This window comes from Lepisosteus oculatus, chromosome 5, assembly GCF_040954835.1.
Source record: "Lepisosteus oculatus isolate fLepOcu1 chromosome 5, fLepOcu1.hap2, whole genome shotgun sequence".
NCBI classification, from domain to species: domain Eukaryota; kingdom Metazoa; phylum Chordata; class Actinopteri; order Semionotiformes; family Lepisosteidae; genus Lepisosteus; species Lepisosteus oculatus.
The window spans coordinates 17,489,281-17,511,116 of record NC_090700.1 but is presented as its reverse complement, the minus strand read 5'-3'; the positions used below and the strand labels follow the sequence as shown (position 1 = coordinate 17,511,116).

General features: G+C 38.5%; 1 protein-coding gene across 6 annotated transcripts in view; it reads left to right on the top strand.

Annotated features, from left to right (window-relative positions):
- LOC107076750 (microtubule-associated tumor suppressor candidate 2-like) overlaps positions 1-21,836 on the top strand; it is a 206,970-nt gene that overhangs the window by 47,955 nt on the left and 137,179 nt on the right. The gene's annotated exons all lie outside the window — the stretch shown is intronic.

Genomic DNA, 21,836 nt, shown 5'->3' with positions numbered 1-21,836 from the left:
CAAAAATGTTTTTTGTTCAAATGCAGAACAGATATTTTAAAGACCAATAAAGGCTCATTAGTGATGTCTTCCATGGTTTTCAAAATATCCCCAGAAAAATAATATAAAAGGAAAAACAGGATCTTAACAAAACTGGTAATTGCAGTATGGCTCTTAGAAGATCTGGGGCATTTAATTAGTATCACAAAACCTTCTTTTTCTTAAGTGGTAAACGAGAGCCAGAAGGTTAAGCTAGTGCTTTAGAGTCTCACTGATGATATATTGCATGCTTGAGGTATGTTTACATTTTTTGGGTTCACAATTTCTCTGCTGTGTTTTTCTGCTAGAACAGGGTCATGTGTCTTTAAATAGCACCAGATTGGCAAGAAACATCAGATCAGTATAAAGTAATTTCCTTGTGGGGAAAAAAGACTTAAGAGGCTTAAGGGCAGTCTTGGAATGTATTTAATAAGATACTTCCTTTTGTTTCTATGTTCAAAGTAGCTTTATATTGGGAAACAATACACACATTTTTCGAGTGCATTTCTCAGAAATGTTTTTGATAAATATTAAAATACCCGCTAAGGTCTGTGTCTTTCAGAATTTTTAGAAAGGTTTACATTGTCTGCAGTAAGTCAATACTTTGTTGTTTCATGACATTACCACCTCATCTGTGAAATATAGAGCATCTGTAGCTCCTTTCCTTTGTCACACTTAAACCTTTCTTTTACTTCGGTAAAGGCTTATCTTGCTCTCATCTGTCCATAGAACTTTGTTCAGAGCTTTCCCTGGTGACCTTTGACTTTTAAGCAAATTGTGAAACCTGGGGGACCCAGTGCCAAGGCTTGGGCCCAGACTTGGATTGACCTACCTGAAGTGCATTAATTAGATTATTTTATTGGGGATAAGGGGGTAGGGGGCATGTTGGCAGGCTAACTTTATTAGCAAACATTTGCAGCCTTAAACCTCTGTAGGAGCATCCAAGAGCCATGTATGTAGATAAACTATTTTACAGCAAACTAATTTATTTTAGACTTCTGCCTAAAAATGTACCACTTGCAAAGAACTTTATTTATACAATATATAAAGTGCAGTACAGAAGAACCTAAGCAACCCAAATATACAGTATACTGTATGTGTGTGTAATGCACCTTTCTTACAGTTCTGTACTGTACAGTAGTTTGCCACCACCTGTCTGCCAATAAGAACACTTGTCTCTCTTTGCAGTTTATATTAAAGTGATTTTAGGGTAGTCATTATTTTGGAGAGATCTCTTCACATGACATGGGTTTGTCTTTGATTTGATAGAATGTGGCTCTGCAATACTTAAGTGGTAAGCATTAAAACAAAAAAGAAAGTGTATTTGTTTTTCTTTCCAACAAGGCAAAAATGATGGAGTACAAAGGCTGTCTTTAAACCTGGGTTAACCTATTGTAGGCTTGACAAAGCATCTAACTAACACAAAGCTGCTCTGGAGTATTTTGTCACTTCTAGTAAAAACCCATGAACTGGTATGTTCCACTGGTGCTTAAACAAAAGTGCCAGTTATTAGTTGTCCTTGCTCTTTGTGTAATGATTCACTTACATTAGATTAACAGCGTTCTGTTTGCTCACAGGGAAGGTTTGGCTCCAAAAGCCATATCAACTGCCTTTTATGCTTATTAGTTTTCTTTAAATGGCAGTTGATGTGCAAAACTTCAAGTGGATAATGTAGGTTTAAAGGGTGTTTTTGTAGCTGTGATAGGCTATTTTCACTACTCCTCTAAGGTTAAACAGTCGTAATTCCTTGATCTTTTCTGCTACATTCTTTGCTTCAGTGAGAAGTGAATCGAACAAAAGAACATGATCTCATGCCTTCTGAACCGGGATCATGGAAAGGCTATGATTCTAAAATCCTCATTAATTTCAAAAGGGAGCAATAATTTACAACTGCACTGCAATAAAACCAGCTTTATGCACAGTGCTTAAAGTAGTTGTTCATTGAAATTACAATTCCTTCAGTGTTTTCACACTTTTATTTTGTGACTTGTTTGCTCAGTGCGCCTACCAAGGAATGATGTCAGAATTGTGGCTGTCTGCCACAATTCAAATGGCAAATGGCATTATGACCTTCAGGTAGTGCTTTGACCTTCCAGTCTTGGTAGACTGGAGAGTGTACTAGTATCTTCTAATGACTTTTCAATGCTTTTCAGTGTCACTTCATTTCAGGAGAAGGCACATTTTGCAACAAATTTAACGTTCAGTGCTCAGGGTTCTTGAAAAAGTTAGAGATGAAACAAGATTTATGAATTTAAGATTTACTTCTTTGCATTTTAGAAACGTATGAAGGGAGTTTCTTTGCCCTAGATCATTACCTACAATTTCATTTTGATTTAGAAATTATTTCAAAGCTAAAAGGTTATTTTCTCTCTACTCACCACTTACTCAGTTCAAATCTTTTAGGTAGCACGGAAATGTTCTGGCGTAATTGGTCTCTTCCAGGTTTACTACTGTAAATGTGTACTTTAGATTTTTACAGTAGGTAAGGAAGCCTGCATTTAAATTTTTTATTAGCCTTTAAGCCCGGGGGCTCATTTTTCTCTTGCAGTGATGCTACCAATGGCAGACCTGGCCAGTTGCTAGTTTGGGGGGAGAGATTGCAAGCTAGTTTTGCTGTAGTGGGAATTAGCTGACACAGGCAAATGTGTCAATACTGTTCTCCACAGTCGCTGCTTTGTGTTTCCCTTTCACAATTCACAGTTCAGCCTCTTGGCAACAAAGGGATTGTCTTCTTCAGCCTGATTCCTGGCTTGTGTTCAGTTTTCTTGCAGTGTAAAAAGTGTCATTTCTGACAAACTTGACACAAACTTTTTTGAATAAAAAAAACACTTTGACCATTTTTTAGATTTGCAAAGTTCTTTGCACTTGGGAGCACTGTTTCAAGCAGGTTAATTATTCATGGTCTTGTTTCTACAAGGCTGTTAAAAGTGTTATTATTGCTATTTCTGTGGAACACTTGGGGACCAGCCCTTTGTTCATAGTTTCTCTGTCCTTTTTGGCCTTTAAACAGTTAGTACATACAGGAATGTCAGAATCATATTTAAAATCTATTATAATAAAACAGCTTTAGTTTCATTCCTTGTTCAAGTGATGAATTTGAATATTTTCTCTAGTGCTTATAATAAATCTTATAATTGATTCCAATTAGAACAAGCTTTACTGAAAAGTAATATGCACAGGGTAATAAAATGGGTCTTAGTTATTGCAGTTATCTGTCAACAAAATTAGCCTGCTTGTGCATTCTCTTTTAGTAGAAACAAAAACTTCACATGTATTATATTGTGAAATTATGGGAAAAGACAATAGCAATTTAATAAATGTATAAGTAGAAAAATATACATTAAAATAACAATTGCACAGGTCAGGTGAGTAATTTCTAAGTTGTTTTATAGATTTACAGGTTACTGAATAACTCCTGGTCTGACTTTATCTTTAAAATAGTTTTTCACCTTCTGAAAATCCTTTCCACTGAAAACTCCATTGTCAAGTGTGGTCCAAAACAACAACCTTTTGAAATTTTCATGTCAGGACTAGTGTCCTGCAAAATAATTAATCTCTTTCCAGTGATGTTCCTCATTTGTTGAATTACAAATTGTTTAAACACATTTTAAAGTATTTTTTTAATCACAACTTGAATGTTCAAACCAAAAAAGTTTGTAGGTGAAAGAGGTTAAATGTTTGCAAAACCTGCAAAGAAAACCAAAAACTAAAATACAGTATGTTGAGAATAAATATTCACAACCTAGATGAAACTGTAACGAAAGCATTCTTTCCGGACCCTATGCAGATGACACAATCCGGGGATGAGTGAGGAAAACACAGGGGAAAAAAGCATGCGGGAATCAGGAATGAAAACAGGGGGTGTGTCCATGGTGCGCAGGTGTTCAGGGGGGTGAGTCCGGGGCAAACAATCCAAAACAGAGTCCAGTGGGAAATCCAAGAGGAACAACAAGTCCAAAGCTGGGCGGTCCATCCAAGACGAGGACAAACAGGATTAAAAACTGGAGTGGGATCCGGTGGAGGGTTCGGGGGAAAAAAATGGGAACGGGACCAGAGACTCAGATCCCGGATTCGATTGGTATGGGAAACAATGCAGAGTCCGGAACAGAGTGGGTGCCTGGTTTTTAAGGTGGGCTGGAAGGAGGCTGGAACGGTGGGCAGGTGCACAAAATCTAGTCCGAAGTGAAAGAGCCGGAGCGCCCTTAAGGCGGAGGGACTACAATCATGACAGAAACACTTTGAATTTAGGCCATGACCAGCGGCCATGTTTGCTGTTGTACTTTAATGCTTCGCTGAAAACACCATGTGGGCTTTTAGAAACTTTTGCCACTGTGTCATATAGGCAAGCTTTAGCTTTATACAGTAGGTCGGAGTCACATAGGATATTATTGACTTTGGACATTTTCTCCCATCTGGGCCATTGAATTCTCAAAGTGGTCATGGGGGGAGGGGGTCAGGTTGGAGGGACATCCTGATCCAGGCAGTGTCTGGGTAGTACAATACACCTTCCATTCTTAAAGACCTTAACCATGGCAAAAGGATATTGAAATATCCAAAGGAACCCTTTATAAAAATTGAAATCCTTTGAAATGCTTTAGCCCTAAGTGGTTTTATTCTTTGTTACCAACTGACCATGACAACGATTCTCATCACAATGAAATTGCGGCTGCCACTTGCTGAATCCTGGGCTCCAAATCTAATGAATATAACAAAAAACGAACGTTTCACCATTTATGAAGAGTTAAATATTTTATTTTTTACTTGCTTTTCCTTATATCAAAGTGACATCAAAGTGAAAAACACAAAGTAGTATACCTGTATATGTAGACAGAACAGCATGTACAGACCTTTTGATTTTGCCTAGCACCCACACTCATTCTATAATTCCCAATAAAGCCTTGATGTTCCCCCTTGTCTTGCATAAAATACCTCTGATTTTTTTATTGCTTTGAGAGATGATGCAAATGCTTTGAATCAGAACAACCTTTTCTGGTCAAAATTTGCCTCAGAAATATCCTGAAAAATGTTTGCAATGAAACAGGTATCAAATGATTGAAACATTAAACATGGGCCTGTACTTCAAATTTGAATTTTAAAGAGAGTTCCTATGGGGGTTCAGTATCCTTCCATCTTTCATGAAATTAAGGGTAATTTATGTGAGCCCAAAATCGTATATATTTTTGGTTGCGCATGTCCCTTAAGGCATTTCTCTGACTTTGAAAAGCAGTAACTCTGCTCCCTCTGAGAGCTGAGTTTCAATACTGAGGTGGCAGTTGTTATGGTGACAACTTGGGTTGTAATTCAGTAGCAATTATGGTACGAGAATACCAGTTTACATTTCTACAGTAGCTGGTGTCAAAGGCTCTTGTTAGCAGTTTTGTTCTGTCCTGCAGGTATATTGGTCTGCTCTTTTGTATTATTTCTCGTGTGTGAGCAGAACCACCTCTTTATGCATTCATTGAATGAATGAGGTTAACATGTTTAGAACAGGGGTCTAAAGATTTAATATTTAACCACATACATATCTAAAGACCCACTTTACTTCTATTAGTGTAAGAGGAACCAAAATCATAAAATTATTCCTTTACTGAAATAATACTTGCTAAATTGACCAATAACTTCCAGGTTATTGGTCCTCTAAGATACTCACTGATTTTCTACACCTGTTTACAAAGACTGACACTGTTCTATCCAATCAAGGTTCTAAGTGCTCACATATGGATAAAGAAGTGCCTCTTCTCAGTTTATTCAAACTTCTTTGTAGTCCCACTTGAGTCATCTGGTTTGTTTTTTATGGTTCATTCTGAAGAAGACTACCAGATTGACTGTCAGTACCTTTGAGGATATTGAATACTTGAATCAGGTCCCTTCATAATTATCTCTGTTTAAGACTAAAATGGTTCAGTTCCTTTAGCCTGTCAGTGTAGGACATAGAATGTTGTTCTTCTCTGGACTAGTTCTAGAGCAGCAATATATAGTATTTTTATAACATGGTGATTACGTTTGTATGCACTAAACTAAATGAAGCCTTACTAGTGCATTATTAACATTTCTTTTACCAACAGTAAATTTCATGACATTTGGTTCACTTTTTTATTTGCTACTTCACATGGTCTAGAACATTTAAATCACGTTTCAACATAAACACTGAAGTCTTCTTCATAAGTGGGTTCATCAGTTTCACTGTTTGTCATTTTATATAGTGTTTTGCTGCTTCCATGCAAAATCCTGAACTTGTATGTGTTCATAATCATCTGCCTGTCATGAATTGTATCTAAATATTTTTAACTTAAATTTATCGCTTCTACAATGTTTGCTTATCCTGTAAATTTTGTATCATCTACATTCTTGCCTAGTTTATTATCTACTCCACAGTCTAGATCATTAATATAAATGAAGAACAGCAGTGATTCTTATACAATTCCTTGTGATACACGACTAATTATATCATTCAACCCTTATCAGTGCTGACAGATTTACATTTGTGGAAGGATTCCTAAGAAAACCACTGATTCAGTCCTCTATTTTGTTCAGAGATTTTTGGACTCTGTGCAGTTTCAATCAAATAATCAGACACGCCCCCTCCTCCTGGCTACTTTAACCTGCCTCATGCTCATCTCCCTACTCAGTATTGGGTTGAACATCTTTTGAGACACTTCAGAGCCTTTTGCTATCTTGACTGCTTCCTGGTTTTTCTAGACTTCTGGTTTGCTTTCTTGACTTCGGTTTTGGATCTTGTTTTTGAATTGGTCTTTTGGATAGGTTTCCTGGTTCCTGATAGGTTTTTTGGACTTGATACATTTTGACTACGGATCGTGGCTTCCTGGTTTTTGGCTTCTTGTTTTCTCGTCTCCCACATGGGGTTCTTCTTTTGTCTTTTGCTTAAAGTGTAACCGTTAGGAACCTGTCCACTGTATGAATAATATCGTAGCTCCAGGGAAAAAAAACAAACTGCTGTCATCTTGTGGTCCCTGGTGCATATTTTTGATGCCATGTTACAGAGAGTGGACTGTCCATCAACAGCCACCTGTAACGAACAGTTCTTTCCGGACCCTATGCGGACGACACAGTCCGACGGAGTGGGGAAACACTGGGGAAACGTCATGCAGGAAAACGGGGCTGAAGACAGGGGGGCGTGTCCAAGGTGCGCTGGTGCACGGGGGAGGTGTGGCCGAGGCGAACAATCCAAGAATAATCCATAGAGAATCCAAAACACGAAGGTAAGTCCAAAACCAGGAGATCCATCAGAACTCGGAATTAAAACCACGAAGGCCGGGTCGGAACCGGCGGACGGGGACAAGGAACAGGGGTTAAAACCTTAACGGGACCAGGCGCTTCCTGGTCCCGGACTCGCACGATATGGAAATCAGAGCAGAGCCCGGAAGAGCGTCAGCGCCTGGCTTTTAAGGTGGGCAGGGAATGGGAAACAGGTGCAGAGAATGAAGTCTATAGTGAAAGGGCTGGAGCACCCTTAAGGAGGGGGGACTATAGTCGTGACACCACCTTTCTTTTTTGCTCTCTTGCTAGTCCTGGTTGTAATTGAGACAAGTGCTTTGAGATTATGAAGTAGTGATGGAGGTGCCCTGTGAGTGTCTGTCCTGATCTCCCATGTCTGATTCCACATCATGGAGAAGATATTTTGGGTGTCTTGAGGTGTGTTTCCTTTTACCAACTTGGCCCAGGTTCCTTCAGTCACTTTGTCCATGTTTGTTTGTTTCAGGCCCTTGAAGCCCTTTGAATGCCTTTAGTTCCTCCACGAGTACATGAAGGTTTTTGACCAGAATTTGGACTTTGTGGCAGTTGCCACAGATGTAGTCTCTTGGGGATCCTCCACTGTCTGCACTTTGTGTTTTTACACTTGTTTTAACAATCAAGAGACTTTCTGTAAGTAAGAATTCCATTGGACCAGTACGTGTACCGGTTACATAAGGCAATAAAGTTCAAGTTCAAGGAGTCACAGTTTGTCACATGTGATCCAAATCACTGGTTTAAACACCTTTTTTTCCCCAAGTATGAATGTATGGTATTCCTGATGCGGAAGCATTTTTTATTTTGGAGATGAGAAACAGCTGTGCCTGTGTACGGCTGTTAATCCTGTCAGCCTTCCTGGCTACAATTATCACCTTTTCTGCTCTTCCTGCAACACTTTGACTTGAAAAGTAGTCACTAACAGTCATCAGTTTGTCTGGCCTGTATTCGTACCTGTATTCGTATGCATTGTTGGAAGCAAAGAGTAAATTTATCACTGCATCTGATGAATTATTACTAAAGTATAAAATGTTATGTGAGGTATAGAAAATGGTTGGTAAATAGCTCCCGAGACACTATGAAATGCTTTGTATAGCATTTCCTTTGTGCTGATGCTGTGTTCCGAGCAAACAGTAGTGCAGCCCAGAAATATGAATGTTTATGCTGTATGTAGCATTGGACAAGCTTTTGTTGTGGTAATTGACATTTATCTCAAGTAGAAAATACAGTCACAGAAGCAGATTTCAGCTGGGTTTTTCTTGTATTTGCCATTTAAAACCAAAGTGCCCATCAAACAAATTTCCGAGTCCTCTAACTTGAGAATCACAGATTGAGAATTTAAATAATGGTTTTCGGTGCCCCGCTAGGCAAGGGCCCTGGGGAAAACCTTCTTCTGACAGATAACAGCCCTGTGCATTTTTCCAGTCTTATAAAGCATGTTAAAATCTGTAGAATATAGACAAGACCTACTGTATGTACAGGATATCCTGCTGAAATTCAATAATGGCTGTGCACTGGAAGAATGATTTATATACTCATACAGCTATCCTCATTTATCTCTTTCTCTGTAAACTGTTTTGCTGTCCATTATACTATTTCTTTGTCTTTGATTTGGAGGCCTTGAGTTTCATATTTGCTGCACCTGGCTTGCTCATGAGGTAAGCATAGGGCTGTCAGGATGTGTCCTCCGATTTAACACCAAATCCAATTAGCCTTTCACCTTTGCTGAGGAGGAAATGAAGATCTCAGGTGCTCTTGTTCAGAAGAGGTCTCATCTCATGATTATTAGCGAAATATACCAGATTCCCATCTTTAGAAATGCATGAGGCAAAACAGCTTTGCAGGCAGACCTCTGATCCTGGCTTTGGGGTATTACCTCACCTGTGATAGTCTGATGTGCACTGATAGAGTTCCCAGGGTAGAGCCAAGGGCTGTGTACACCACCTGCAGTTTGGGTTGATTCAGTCACTTCCAATAGCTGTACTGTACCTCATCTGAACCCAGATGTGATGTTATTTTATGAAACATTAAATTTGAAAGGTAATGATTTAAAAACATAATTAAAGTCCAGACAATTTACTAGTTCAATCCACTTAAAATAGAATATTTTAATATTTGGTGTTTTTGCTTCTTATATCTGAAGAATGCAGGGGGATAAGACTATTCCTACTGCATATTTCTTATGAAAAAGGTTTCACTTGGATCACTTAAAACTTAGTGGTGCATGCCTTCAATGAATATGGACAAAGACGTCATTTATTCTCATTTGCTGAGCTACCCTCATTTCTAGCTACAAGAAGTTAGCTGGTGGAGTGGAAACTATTGCTTTTGAGTTTTGTGGTGTGGCTCACAGGTCATGTCTCCCATTCATGCCCTGGCTTTGCCTGCTCTTTGGTAGCCGTTGGTCTGCTATGATAAGACAAACCTCATTTTCCTTCTGCATGTACAAGGAGTATGGCTTTCCCTGTTTGACCAATACAATTGTTGTGCTATGTCTCGGTCTATATATTATATTCCACAGCCATTGGTAGAATGTGTCCTACCTTCGGTTGCCCAAATGCCATCCCTCAGTTCTCCATGTACAGTAAGCACAGATGAGCACATTGAAAGACTGGCATTCAGTCCCAAGTGTGCGCCAAACATTCAGAGAGACATTCAATCAAAGGAAAGACAATCTAACAAATATAAAGAAGTAGACGGTGAGCATACAGTTTCAGACTGTTCATAGTTTTGTAGTAAGAATCGTGTCGTTTGCAAGAGGTGTACACTGTAGTATAACCTTGCATTCTGTATGCCTCATAATCAACAGTGGCAGCATTTGACTTGGTAGTTAACAGAACCGTGGTTACATGAAACACCTTAAGCAATAAATGTGCCCCATAAGTACAAGATTTCATTAAAGTATTTTAAGATGCATTGTTTTAAGAGAATAATTAAGATTTAATTTAACTTATGGGTTTATTACAAGTAATTGTGACAGTCACGGTTCCGCGCGGGGTCGTGCCCCCCCACCGCCCGTTCCGGCCCCCACACCTGGGGCGCAAACCCGGGTCTAACGCAACAGGGCACCAACCGCGTGAGCTAAAGGAGACCTCCCTCAGCCCAGGCAGCTGAGGACCCTGCTACGCGCAGTGAGGGCGCTGATGTCACCACACTAGCTCCGCTACACCCTCCCCTGCTGAACTTCGGATTGGCGAAGGACACTCCACACTCCCGCCCGGGTGACGGCACCAATGTGACAGTCACGGTTCCGCACGGGGTCAAATTTCAGTAGTTACTGGATGTTTGATGAAAGTGAATAACTGGTCCTGGATAAAGAGCAGGATGGTGAACAACTTCATATTTGGCAGATGTCTATCCCAGACTAAACAATTTAATTTGTAACAGAAACGGGGATCCTGCATCATCAAAGTACAGTATGGCCTGATGCTGTATTCAAAAGCCCCTTGGAAACCTTCTTAGGAAGCACTGCACTGATCGATATAAAACTTAGCAGTTTTTTCATCAGCTGAAGTTTTGCACGTAATAAGTCATGTTAACCCACCACTGGTTTGTTACTTTCAAATGTATTGATATACTGCTAACAATATTATGGAAGTCTAACTCGTATAGTTCTATTTCAATAGAGTATTTCATATCAATTTTATACATGTTTGTTTATTTTTTCATTTAGTATAATCCATTACGATTTGAGACAACATTGAAAGCAATAAGCCTTCTTTGCTTTTTTAATTTTGTAGTGATAGTTTTTGGTGCTTCCACCATTACATTTATTATTGAAATGTGGTTTAGGGAATAAATGATGTTTATCGTGTACACAATAAGAGTACAGTATATAATAAGAACCTGTTGTGTATTATATGGAGAACAGTAATGTGTTGTAAAAGGTAGCTGTAATGCACAGCATTGCCCTTCAGCTGAAGAGGATTAATACCGCTATTAAAGAATTTTACTTGGGGGATTTTTGTGATCAAGATGGCAAGGGATTTGTTATATAGTTTTGAGATCATTTGACACCAAAATCAAAGTACCTTTGTGATCTCTAGGACTAGAGTTGTTTTGTTTAATGTATAAGGCTAAATGTGGTAGTTCACCAGTACCTTACAGTTGTCCATAATCTTTAGAAATAGCTGAGTTTTAACACTTAACAGGACTAGGCCAATAAATCTTTAAAGGGCAGCATTCAAATCTGAATAAATTCAGTTAAAAATAAACTTGAGATTTCTGACTGTATATCTTGTGGCTGGATTCTACAATGATCTTTCTTTATTGACTTTCTACTTTGGAAATGGTAAAGTACGTGGGGAAAGTGATTCTTGGTGACTGCTTTGAACTGGATATGTGCTTTAACATTATTAATCTGAGATATTAATAAGAGTTTACGTCGAACTAGTCTGTTACCCGATGTACTCAGTCAGTATGCTAGAACGCTTTTTATTCTTCACTGCATTCAATAGAGATGGGGTTTTTGAAAGGTCACTCCTTGAAAGAAATCTGAGGTTACCTTGCACATATGCAGAATTATGAGCCCCTGGAATTTGGCATCGGAATCCTTACAGATTCCTCCAAGCGTCTTGACCTATTGTACTTCAGGAATCTTTTCTTTTTTGTGTATGGAAATTGCCTGTTGAAATTCTAAAGACATCCCACTTGAAATAGGGTGTTTATAGTCAGGAAGACAGTTCTGAGACAAGTTTGTAAATATTCTCTGTATTTCTGAGTGCGATTTTTTTCCCCCTGCCATTCGCATGCCCTCTGCAAGTTTAAAATAACCTTGCAACACATTTTGAGGAAGTAATGATCAAATCATCCAATGATCAAGTAATGTAACAAACAGTAATGCTGAGATTGTCAAATCAAGAGTCCTCCATGTTTACAAATAACTGTAAAAACAGTTACAGTTGCCGATATAGTCATTGCTCATAAAGATTGATTTATAGTGACATTAACTTTTTTAAGTGAGTATTTTTGTCTGTGGATTTTGGTGAGGCATTGGGTGTTGTTTTTACATTAGTTCTTAATGTTTCTACTGAGCAGAAAAAGGGTGAAGCTTTGAAAGGCAACAGACAAAATGGTTATCACTGTTACCATAGATTATTTATGAAGCCAGCTGTCAGATGTTATCATTCCTGAAGAAGGATGATATGCCTGTCCTGGGGCGGCTCTCGATCTCCAGGACACATCCCAAGAAAGCGTGGTGCCAGTTTGAGTACCAGCCCCGCAGCGATTATTTCACTGATCAAATGGGGGAAAAAGAGGCTTTTTCTATCGGTAATAGCCTTAATTTAACAAATAATACTGTAAATTTTCACTCATATAAATATCTATTCTCACAGCAGAAAAACATTTCTCAGTATTACCATTAAAAAAACTAGAGCACACTATTATAAACACTTTTTTTCCTTTCATGTATCTTATCTGCATATTGAAAACATTAAAAGAAATCCAAAGGAATTAAGCATCAAGCCATAGGGGTGACAAGTCCCTTTTTGCTTAAAATCACATTGTAAATATATATGTATGCATGGTGTTGATTTTAATTGCTATTGCTAGTAAAATGCAAAACACCTTGTCGTGTGAGTGCCAAAGATTCGGAAGCACTACCTAAAAAAGTATGCCTTCTGTCGCTGGTGTCCTAAAGGTAAACTTAATAAAAAGGTAAGTCTTAAAGTCTTTCAGAATTTGGTCACAAAGTTTCATTTAACATAAAAGAGGCAAGAAAAGAGGCACTTTATATGGTAAATGCAGAGCTTTATAAGAGATAAGATAAGATCTCTTTATTGCCCTTATATAATTTCTTGTATTAAGAATTTGTCTTTTCGCATACCCCAGCTTGCTCTCCATGAGAGACACAGACACACGGAGAAGCTTGGGGTCAGAGCGCAAGGTCAGCCATGAATGCAGAACCACTGGAGCAGTTGGGGTTAAGGGCCTTCCTTTGCCAGCTGTGGGATACGAACCAGCAACCTTTCAGAAACAGGCGCAGATCCTTAGCTACAGAACCACTGCATTTATAAGTGAAATGAGAGATGTACGGTAGGTACTTATGTTTGCAGTGCTGTATGTTCAGCATTTTCACCAAACATTAATAAACATCAAGGCTGAGAAAGAAAAAAACTCTTTCAAAATGAGGTTCCTTCTTTCAAACAATTTCACCTACAGTAGGTACTGTAAAGAAGGGGTGACATCCACAATAGGTGTACTGTACATGAGCATGGGGCATAGTCATTCAGGACAACATTAAGAGATATGAAACTCATTTTTATTTTGTCCCATAGCATAATAGGGCATTTCTCTGAATAACATATGTCATGTCCGTAACATACTGTACCATTAACAGAGAGTCCCTTCACCCATTGTACATTTGCCAAAATGTAAACTAAAGAGACTAAAAATTAAATAAGCAGGCAACATACTATAGATGTTTTTTAATGCAACGCCACTGCGTACTTCAATTAAGTCAAATTAGTGCAATTAATTTTTTGGTATCCTTTGTTATATCAGCCATATCCTGAAGTGACTGGAGGATTTATTAAAATGGAAGTCTGTGAAAAGCATTTATTGCATTTTTGACAGGACCCCAGTCACACAGCTCCCATGAAGCAATTAAACACCATAGAAGCTCGAAGGAATGTGTGTTTAAGACCTATGAATAGGGTCGTTTTTTTATAAAGATTAGGATTCTACTTGTCTTCATTTCTCTCTGAAATTAAAAACCTTCCTAGGGGGTTTATTTAAGGCCTTGAATTGGTCCTGTAATTTAGATTCTGGTATTAACAGGACATTTATTAATTTAAAGTTTGATTTTTTTTTCCTGGAAAAATTCAAATGTTTAAAAGGTCAAATATAATTAATTTCCAGTTTGTTGGTTCTTGATATATTCTGTACCATGTATTGAGCTTAATCTAAATTCAGTTGAACTGTAATTGTGTATTCTGGAATGAGAGCTCTTCCTCTGCCTTGAATTAAGGAAACCTTGAATCTGAGAAAGGGAAACTATTGCAACAGCTGTGCAAGTTTATCATCAGGAAAATATATTTGTAGCAGGAGTGGTGATATTTATGACAGATGACATACACAAAGTCATAATGCTTTTTTAACATTTGTCAATGTGAAATTCTCAGGTTTGTTCTTACACAGCACATTTCAATCCAGAGTATTGTCAAGGCACATTACATAAATATACGTGTAAAATTGTACAGTGAGCAGAAAATGAGAATAAAATACCAAAAAAGATATATAAATAAGATGTTAAAAGAAGGAATTAGTGTAAGAAATGAAACATGTGTTGAGAAAAGATTTAACAAATCAGCAGAAGATGCATTTTTAGGGAGCTAGAGCAGCAAAGTGAGTGAACTGGGACGTGTGGGGGTAATAACTCTTGGAGGTACGCAGGAGACAGACCATGTAGCGCCTGATAGCTTATCCTGTAAGAAACGGGTAGACCGTGCAGGTTTTTCAGCACTGAATGAAGTATGTTCTGATTTTTAGACTTGGTCAGTACTCACCCAGCACACTTCTGGACATTCTGTAGTTCCTGAAGTATTTTCATGGATGATCTATCTATCAAATAGTCTTGAGGAGATGAAAGCATCAAGTAATTTCATGGCATCAGTAAGAATTAACTGAATTTGGTTTGGATGCATAAGAAGAGTGTTATGCAGACTTCATGGATACAGTACATGATTTGAAAGAAAGTAAAGTATCAAAAATCACCCCAAAGCTTTAAACAGAATTTGAGGGAAAACTTTCTGTATCACCAGAAATGAGCTTTAGTTTAATATTTCAAATGGATGGGGAGAATCAATTAAAATCATCTTAGTCTTATTCTCATTTAATATTATATAATTTTGAGCCGTTTATAACTGTATATCTTCAAGACATTTTTGGTTAGTGTTGCACTAGCAATTTAAGGACTCGGTGATGTATGAAGGCAGATCTAAGTCTCAGCATAACAGTGGAAGTCCGACAACATCATTCTTAATGGCAGCATATAAATATTAAAAAGGTATGAGCCAAGGATTAAGCCCTGGGGAACTCCAGAGATAACAGGGGTGGGTTCTGATTTAAATTCAGTTAGGCAAACTCTTACTGTATACAGCATGGGTCTTTTAACTGGCCTCTCTATCTGACTTGCCTGTTCATCCCTCAGATGTTCAGTGGGGCTCATTTCTGGCAAGTAGAGCACCCATAGCATTCCTGTCATCTATGTTGTTCTGCTGTAATGTTGACGTGTCAAGGTTAGCCTGCCATTGGGCAGCCAGTAATGTCCCAGTCCTTCATAAACGTAACCATTTATTTGTAGTCAGGGAGCCATGAATCACTACAAATGGGGTTCTGCAGCGCTTGGAAAGCTGTGCCCAAGCCATCACAATTGGACCTCCTCATTATTTGGCATGTTATACCCAAAAGGTAGTGTAACGTTTGGCAGGTTTGTCATAGGCAGTCCTCACGGACACAAGACCTTGAGTTTTGCTCCATTCCTGAGAAATCTGTCTGAGGTGTAGTCAGATACCAAAGGCATCAATCTGTTGAAAAATTGAGCAGCTTTTTTTTGTCTGTGCTTTTCACTATGCTTGGCATTCAACAAGTTAAATCGCCTCAGCGCCTGTGCCCAAACAGCTCTCTTGCTAATGAGGGGATTTAGAGTTTATGCAACAAAGTCACACTTGAGTCCACTAATCCACTAATGACTTGAATGATTAATCAATGTGATGCCCAAAACATGTAATCAAGATCTAAAATATGTATACTTTATTTTTCTAAAAATATGAATGTGTAATTAAAGTGATATGTTTCTTTGATGCTCAGTATATTTGTCCCAGGATAAATTTTCTGGTTATGAAAAGGGCGTAAAGATCGTTTCCGCAATGAGCTTAGTGTGTTTTCCGTGCATTATGTGTAACTTTCTTTGCCTCTTAGAGTGTCCTAAATTAGTAGATAGATAGGTGACCCAGGGTTAATGTTGAGGGATTAGGTACTGATTGCAAATCTCACTTAAACTATAACTGTGTCATGTAAAGAATCAACCAGCCTTCTGTTGCATTTTTAAGCATCTTTCTGACACAATACTGCTGGAATGTACTTTGTGGGATTTTGATTTTGAGTTAGATGACAGGTCAAGTGTCTGGGGCTTTGATACTAATGAAACAGTGTGTTTACCATCATGGTAAATTATGGAACAAGGAAAAAAAGGGGTGATTAATGCAATAACTGTAGAATAAGGAGTTCAAAAAAGCCAAATGTATGGTATAACATTAACATTTTTCATAATATTACCACTACTACTATAATTATCGATTTTAATTGGCTACATTACTTTGTTCTCCTTCCCCCCCCCCTCCGACGGCAGGCGGAGCGACGCACCGGTTGGAGTATTCTTGGTCACATTTAATGGCAACTTCAGCTCAAAGATTTGGTTCAAACCACCAAATGGAGACACCCATGCCGACAAGCGGACCCTGCTGATGCGGGATTAACGCTAGGGTGAGAGAGAGACTATAATTATCAATTTTACTAATACCATAATTGGGATTTTAATAATACCAATTACTATTGGAAGGCACCCTGATGTTTTGATTAAACTCTAGGGTCCTGTCCCAGCTGAAGAGCCCCTGTTCTTTGGATGATGAGCTTTGTTTTCTTTGCACCAAACATATCTTTTAGAATTAAGGCCAAAATGTTCAACCTTTGTCTCGTCAGACCATAAGACATTTTCCCACATGGTTTGGGGTGATTGAGTGTATTTTATTAGCAACATTTAGACGGGCTTGGATGTTCTTTTTTGTGAGAAATGGCTTCCGTCTTGCCACCCTACCCCATAGCCCAGACGTGTGCAGAATATGGGAGATTGTTGTCACATGCAAGGAGTGACCAGTACCTGCCAGAAACTCTTGCAGCTCCTTTAATGTTGCTGTAGGCCTCTTGGTAGCTTCCCTAATACGTTTTCTCCTTGTCCTGTCATCAAGTTTGGAGGATATTCCTGATCTTGGCAATGTCCCTGTGATGCTACATTTTCTCAACTTATTGATGATAATCTTCACAGTGCTCCATGGTACATCCAATGCCTTTGATAGTTTTTCGTACCCCTCTCCTGATCGGTACCTTTCAACAATATGATCCCATAGATGTTTTGTCAGGTCCTTGCAGACCATGGCTATCCCAGTAGGATGCAACCCGAAAGTTTCAAGGAAATCCTACAGGAACAGGTGATTTTTATGTGGGGTTAATCAGAATCACTTACAGTACATTGATGGCAGGTATATGCTGCTTACCTTTGGACATGATTTTGAATGTGATTGCTTAACTCTGAACATAGCTACAGCCCCCATTATCAAAGGGTGTTCACACTTCTGCAACCAGGGTGTTGTAGGTTTTTTTATTTCAATTATTTTTCCTAATAATTATCTATTTGTTTTTGTTGGTTACAAGGTCACATTAAAGATGGAAAAATGTCTGACATGATTTATCTTGATTTCTGGCTTAACATCACAAAAACCTGCAATTTCAATAAGGGTGTGTAGACTTTTTATATCCACTGTATTTGTGACTTCAGAAACAGTTAATAATCAAAATGCATGTTTCTTCAGTCATGAATATGTTAAATACACTTTTTCTATCATTTTTAAGGGGTGGGGTGTGCATGATACACATGCATCATGATATCCTTATGGAAAATCTTTTTCTGCACACTCAAAACAATCCCCATGAGTTTTTAATTCAGATTGATAATACAAGTGACCTGAAGATTTATTATATGATGTCATTACATTTTCATTTCTTAACATTACATGTTGCAATCACGTCTAAAGGGAAGAATATCCCATTTGGAAGCATCTTGAAATATTTTAAACACTTTTAGATAAAGATTTAAGATGTTCCTGCAGACTTGTGATAAAGCAAACCTTTTCAAAGTTTTTTTTTATTTGGCACCATACAATTCCATTACATTTCATGTAATTGTAAAGGTACTATACAGTATAACCACCAAGGGGGAAAAGGTGCCTTGTGTGTTATTGACAGCAGCATGTCAATAATCAATTTCCATTCGGGATCAACAAAGTGTTATCTATCTTTCCACTTTGTAGCCTGATCTTGTCAGATCTCTGAAGCTAAATAAGTCTGGTCAGGAATGGGTGACCTCCAATGAAAAACTTCCCTTATGTAAGTGGAGTTGGTGTACCATGAGGGCACTCATTTGTGTCACATCAATGCCCAGTATGAGACAGCTGAGATTTAGGAGGTGTCTTTGTTTGGATGAGGTGTTAAACCAAAGATCTGACTACTTGGTCATTAAAGATCCTATGGCTCTGTCAGGAATAAGTTGTGCTGAGATCTTGTAGGTAATCTTGTGCACAATCAATCCTGCCTTAATCTAAAGCAGTCTTCAACTGAAAAGATCCCAGGGTGTATGATTTGTAGGTGGGACATATTTAATCTGTCACTGAAGTGCAGCACCCAGTTGGGAATCATGCAGTAGCCATATTGCACCAGCTGCACAGAGAGGTGCAGGGGGTAAGGTGACAATCACATGAAGGAGGACATTCACACAGGCTAGACTATAGGAAGTCAGAATGGTATTTAGCTAAGGCACCAGGGTTCATTTAAATTGCTTACTTGTTGAATCAGTCTTAGCTCCATATAGTACATCCACAAAATGTTTTTTTTTGTTCACTCTATTCTGAAAGTTTAAATGAATCTATGATCAGTGAATAGTAATAGACCTATTGTAAAAGTAAAATACACAGTTAGCTCACTACTCAGCCCATACCAAAGGCATTTTAATTCTAAGCTACATGAAACCTGAGGGAAAAATCTTAAGATGTTTTTTTTATTTCCTCTTTTTACGCCACGGAGGTCTCTATAAATATATTAAGGTGAGGAAGAAGGGATTTCATTCCAGCCTTGTGGTAAATCTTAATCAGCCAATACCTTGTCTCTGCAGTAGTATATATAAATGATTTTATAGTGAACAAATATACTATATCACTGTAAATTTCCAAGATAATAATGAGTTTTTATATCAAGTAGGTCAGCTGGCAAGCTTCCATAGGAATCAGAATGAGTGCTTGAATAACACAGAAAAAAGAAGAATTGAGGACTTCATACATCTTCTGGCTGTCTTGGAATTCTTTAATGTCAGTGTAATACTGGTTTTGATTTAAGAACAGCTGTACTAAGCAATTTATTTCCTTAATATTCAGACGTCAGCCTACTTTTGACTTGTTAACCTATTTGCTTAGCAGACCCGGTTTAGGTTATCCAGGGTGAGTGGGAATACAGTACATTTGTATGCAGGGTAAATACAGTACAAGGAAAAATTATACATGCACATTAAGGTAAAAATAAACTGGTTATATGCATGCTCAATACAGTTTGAGCAATTTGGGCAAGGAATGCAAGTTCCAGACAAGCAATTAAAATAGGAATGAGAGAAGTATACAATGTGGATACAGATTCAGAATTTAAGCACTCTGTATACTAAGTGTATACTGTATTCCTGATCTACAGTAAGAACAATTAGCAACATTACCAGTCTGAAAATATACACAGTGGTGCCATATTGTATAAGAGCTGTAGATGTAGTTGAGAAGTGAAAGTATACAGGTACTCTCAAATATAAGGAGGTACAAACGATGGGCAGTCTCACATTTCTGAGGGTGGTTCCTCCATTGAGAAGCAAGGAAGGAAAACAATCATTTTTTGAAGAGCATGTAGAGAAAATGCAGCACTAGAGCAGGAGACAATCAAGACTGACTGGAGCAGAATGGGTGAGATAAAAAGTCGGAAAGAATTAGGGTTCTAAATCAGATCTGTACAACAATAGGGAGCTATTGGGGACAGTGGAGTAATAGACTAGTATGCAAAAAGTGAGGTAGAAAAAAAGTGAGCCACAGAACAACAGAGGACCATGATGGAGCTGTAATAGACTAGGCAAGAGAGTACCAGGGCGCGCATATGGCGTTACATAGAACAATAGCTTTGGATTCTATTCTGAGAAAGTTGCTCAAAAGAGCTGTGAGGAATATATTCAGAAAAGGTGAGATGGACAGGGAAAAAAAGATGGACATGTTGGGGGAAAAGGATGTGAAACTTGGCTGGCAGGAGGATATGGCTGTGAGATTAGGAAAGATGTGGGAGGAGTGTAGAAAGTGGAGGGAAAGGAGAAAGATTTGAGCATCCTCCTGTGTAGGAGAATACACAGTGCAGGGCAGCGGGGAAATTAAATCTGATTAGCAGAAGAGCTGTTTTTGACTTGTGTGCCAGGTTAAGGCCAGTAAAAGGACCAGAGACTTAGAGCAGTGAGAAGTCATTGAGTAGGGAAATGTTTGTCTGCAACATCAATCTCTAAGCTGGTAACATAGAGGGAGGGTCAGAGAACAATTGGGTGGGAGAGAGCACAAGTCCCATGGCATGATCAGAACCAGATCTCACTGACGGCAAGGAAATCCAAATGCAAGATAAAAGGGAAGGTGAAATCAGTTATACTAGAAGCTGGTTGGCAGATCCAAAGTGTATTTGACATGATAAAGGCCTGGGTGTGGGAGACATGGCAAAGAAATCAAGTTAGAAGAAGAGGAAGTACTTTAGATTAGTGTGGGAGAGACACCTGAGGGTGTTAATGAAAAGAGAGTGCAACAGGAGTTGGGAAATGAGTTCTGTTGGGGGAGGAACAGATCATAGGAGAAATCTCCTGGAGAGAGAATCCATCGAACTTGTGTGTCTGTGAGGCGTCGTGGCAGAAGGCGCCTTGATATCCCTGGATCTTGCTGCTGGCTTGGCAACCTGTACTTGTGAAATGCTTTCCACTTGTCAAAAGGCGTGATAGCTACAGTTTGTGTTTTTTGATCTGATGTTGTTAGACAGAATTTCCCCAGGAGACATTCAGCACATGTGCCCTTCATTTAGAAACTGTAACCTTTGTAAATAGGTGTTTGATGGCTGATGTTTCTTCACAGTCTATGGTTGTATAACAATACTCGTTGGAGTCACAATGTTTACCTCTTTCAAAGCAAAATTAATTTCTTTTTTGTCCTTTAGTCTTTTTATATTTTGAGAGATTCACAGCTAGCCCTTTTTTGACATGGAGTATGTTTATTATCTGCTTTTGGTCCTTATAAACTATGACTTCAATGAGTGTTTTTGTTTAGAAAGAATAAGAATTGAATGCATTTCAAACCAAAATAAAAGTAAAATGTACTGTATACAGTTACTGTACACATTTTAACAGCAAAATAGTGTAGATGAAATTTTCAGGTATGCACAGTGCCATATTCTGCAATTCAGAATGAAGCAACAAAACTTTCAGTGACATGAAACTGCCGTATTACATTGTAAATGAGCAGGATTGTGAATACATCTCTTTTAATCCAATAGAAATATTACTGTCACAATCGCTACTCCTCCTCTTAAGGGCTCTCCAGCCCTTCCTTGTTCTACCTCATTCCCCACACCTGTTCCTTATTCCAGCCCCTCTTTAGTTCCACCTTAAAAGCCAGACGTAGACATTACTCGAGGTTCCTCATTGAATCCCGTTTCATGAGAGTCCCGGGTCCTGCTGCGTCTGGCTC